This window comes from Postia placenta, assembly GCF_002117355.1.
Source record: "Postia placenta MAD-698-R-SB12 unplaced genomic scaffold POSPLAscaffold_10, whole genome shotgun sequence".
NCBI classification, from domain to species: domain Eukaryota; kingdom Fungi; phylum Basidiomycota; class Agaricomycetes; order Polyporales; family Adustoporiaceae; genus Rhodonia; species Rhodonia placenta.
In genome coordinates, this window is record NW_020169841.1 from 1,506,713 (window position 1) to 1,510,671 (window position 3,959).

Consider the following 3,959-nt stretch of genomic DNA (forward strand, 5'->3'; position numbering starts at 1 on the left):
TCGTCCGCTTCAGGAGGGGGTTGGTGCGCAGCTTGTGGCGCAGGAGGTGGCTGAACAGCTAGAGGCGCAGGAGGTGCAACTGGTGCAGGGAGCGCAGGAGCTTGGACAGGCACTGGAGCAACTGGAGGAGGTGCTGCTGCAGGAAGTGGCACAATAGGGGCCTGAGGAATGGCAGCAGGCACAAAGTCGTCGTCCCCCCCTTGATCCAGTGCAGGTACAAAGACAGGGACAGGCTCAGAGGTCGGAGGGTCGACAATGGGAGTGGAAAGCGAGGCAGGAGTGCGCCTCAGGCCAGGGAAGAGCCGCTCATCAAACTCGGCACGTTCTGAGATCACCACCTTCCTGGTGTCAGGGCAGTAGAACTTCCAGCCCTTGTAGCCATCAGGGTAGCCAATAAACACGCATTTCTGCATGTGAGGCGACAGACCCTTGCGCTGGTCCTTCTGGATGTGCACATAAGCAGTGCAGCCCCAGACGCGCAAATGCGCCACACTGGGCTTGCCCTTGTGCCAGAGCTCATAGGGGGTGGTGCCAGGGCGCACTGCAGTAGGAAGACGATTCCAGACATGGACCATAGCAGCCACAGCTTCGCCCCAGAAGGATGGAGGCAAGGAGGACTCTGCAAGCATGGCAGTGGCCGTGTCAGACATGACACCATTGGCTCGCTCTGCAACCCCATTCTGCTGTGGCCTGTTGCGCACAGTGTGGCGACGCACAATGCCACAGGAGTCTGTGAATGCGATGAACTCACTGGACATGTACTCCCCTCCCTTGTCATCCTGGAGTGACTTGATCTTCACACCCAGCTGGTTCTCAGCATAGGCCTTGAAGCGCTTGAATGCAGCAAAGGCTTCGCTTTTGGCCTTGAGCAGGATGACAACTCTGAATCTGGAGTAGTCGTCAATGAAGGTGATCCAGTAGCGATAACCAGAGTGAGTGCGGACAGGCAGAGGGCCATGGACGTCGCTGTGGATGAGTTCCAGAGGCATGGTGGACACATGAGACGAAGGAGGAAAGGGGTTTGCTCGCATTTTGCCTGCTAGGCATGGCTCACAGACAGGATCAGGCTGCTGCTTCGAGCTGAGGGTTAGGCCAGTGACCAGTTCGTCTCTGGCAAGCTTCTGGACGTCTGCATAGTTATTATGAGCAAGACGACGATGCCAGAGGTTGAGGAGGTCGAGTGGCAGGGTGGCTGCAATGCATGCTGAGGCCTCAACAAGGGGCTCAACTTCGCCATCTAGGTAGGCAGCATTGTTAGGGTCAATAGGTGCGACAAAGCGCAGTGTGCCAGACTGATAGAAGGCCATGGCATCGGACGAAATGGTGATGGAAAACCCTTTATTGCGCGCAAGATGAAGACAGGACAGGAGATTGCTTCGCAGATCAGGCACATGCAGCACCCTTGAGAACTCCACAGACCGCACAAATGCTCCCTTCACCCTGGGCCTGAAGACGACCGACCCCACACCAGCAGAATAGACAACCTTGTTGTCTGCCAACTTCACAGGCAAGCGCAGTGGCTTGTAATTGCGAAGCCAGTGGCAGTGAGGCGTCATATGAGAAGTGGCGCCTGTGTCTGCATTCCAGGTGAAGTCAGCATCAAGCTGAAGCGGTGTAGAGGGCGAAGAGGGCTCAAGGGAGTGTGAGGAGAGGGCACTTGCATTTGCAGCGGATTCCTGGGCAGGTTCTGCAGGCTTCTCCTGCGCAGTGGCAGCCTTGCCTTTGCCTCTGGTGGTGCGGCGCTCCTTGGCCTGCTTCTGGGCCTTCTGGAATGAGTAGCACTGTGGCTGGGAGTGACCAGATGCGCCACAAAAGTCGCAGGGGCCAGAGGACAATGAGGCGACTGCCAGGGCAGACTGGGAGGCAATGGTGGAGTCATGGCGGCGCTGGGCATCCTCGGTGACAAAGGCCTGAATGACTGTGGCCTTCTTGAGGTCGCCATTGAGCAGCTGGGTGCGCAGAAGGGCGAAATCCTCGCGAGGGAGGGCCAGGATCATGGCCATGACAGTGAGTTCACTGTCAAGCTCGTCCAAGGTGTACTTGTCAGGGCGCAGATTCTTGCATTGCTGCATGGCGTCTTCAACACGGTTAATAACTGCTTGAAGCGACTCAGAATCGCTCTTCCTGATAGACAGCAGGGCCTCCCAGGCATTCCCACATCCAGCAGCATGAGGACGCTGGTGGACACCCTTGAGGGCTGCCCACATTGCAACAGGGTTGCTGTCAATGTTGGAGAAATGCACCTTTTGGTCCGCCTCAACCATCAAATACAACCACCCAGCAGCCTTTGCCTCCTCCACCTCCCACTTTTCCAGTAGTGTGGCCTCCGCTTCAGTGAGGGCTTTGGGGTCCTTGGCTTGTGGCTTGAGGTGGGCACCAGAGACAAGGCACCATAGGCCTGCAGAGCGCAGACAGGCAGCCATGTCCCCAGCCCAGGACTTGTAGTTCGAGGCATTGAGCTTGGGGAAGGAGGGAGAGGACGAGTGGTTCGACATTGTAGGCGCAGATGGAGTGAAAGCGCAGATTGTGGCAAGAGGGAGAGATATGAGAGTGTAGGGACAACAAGTGGTCCGAAAATTGAAGTGATTGACTCTGTGGCGCGCTAGTAGTGTGTGTAGTGGACTGCTAGAGCGCGGGGCTCATAACCTATCAATAGGCGACGCAGGGAGCAGTTGCACAAGACTAGCACTGAAGGACTGAATGCCACAAGTGGGGCTGAAGTCGAAGTGGGTCACAGAAGTGTGTATTAAAGGGTCGCTACAGGGCTCTTTATATACATGAGCAAGGGAAAGCATTCCCACGGCAGAACAATAGGAGAAAGAACAATAGAGTCCAAAAGTAGAACAAGGGCCACTTGGCCACAGGAACAATGGAACAAGAGAAGTGTGGCCGGAGCTGTGCTCTTGTCCGATTGCTCCGCAATTGACACAACCATGTGGTCACATGGTGTGGTGGCTCCCGCCACCGGGGGATCGTCCTAGGCCAACCAGGGGACTGTGGCAGAGCACATTGTGACACTGTGGCCGGAGCTATGCTCCGGTCCAGATGCTCCGCAATGGATGCCACAACATGAACACATCGTCATGTGGCTCCCGCCACCGGGGGATCGTCCTAGGCCGACCAGGGGACTGTGGCAGAGTACATTGTGATAGTGCAAGCAGTGACAGGTCCATTCACTAAAAAGTATCATTGACTTGTGCACAGCTACATGGAGGAAGGTAAGTGTATGCTCCTCCCACATCTGACATTTGAATTTACACTGACACATTGTTGCACAGAGGTACAGGACTTGTCTCCGCCCTCCTAGTGTGATAGTATGGTCATCATGACTGTAATGCTGTTCACCAAGAATGTGTGTGACTCCCTGCCTTTACACATTTCACTACATTCATCTGTCAAATGTCTTGTAGGTATTTGGCTACCTCTTCAGCAATGACAGAGCAGTTATGGACCTCATGAGCAAGGTCATGCCCTCATGTACTATCCAGTCTGTCTGGGCCCATGGGTGCTTGTTCTCGGCATTGAGAACAATATACAACAGTCTAACTGTACAATATATTCATGCAATAGCTGCTTTCTCCATCATTGGACCTGACATGGCTGGTCTGAACAATGACCTTTATCTGTATCATATAATCACCCACATGGGGTTCAGCTCATCATCGAGCACCAGAAAATCATCACAGGAGCCGAGTGAGAGCATAAAGCGCTCACTGAAATATATACATCCTGATAGTCTCTGTAGCTATTGGTCAAGGTGAAGACTATAAATGTATGTCCTGGAATTTCAAGATTAACTTGGGACACCTGAGGTATCAGAGTATATCACGTACCCTTAGGATGGGCAAAACATGTATGATCTCATTCATTGCACTGGTGACACTTGCTTGAATATGGCTTGTCTTGGCAAATGGGCAGACAATCTCATCCACTGAGATGATGACTGGCGGGGATAGGTG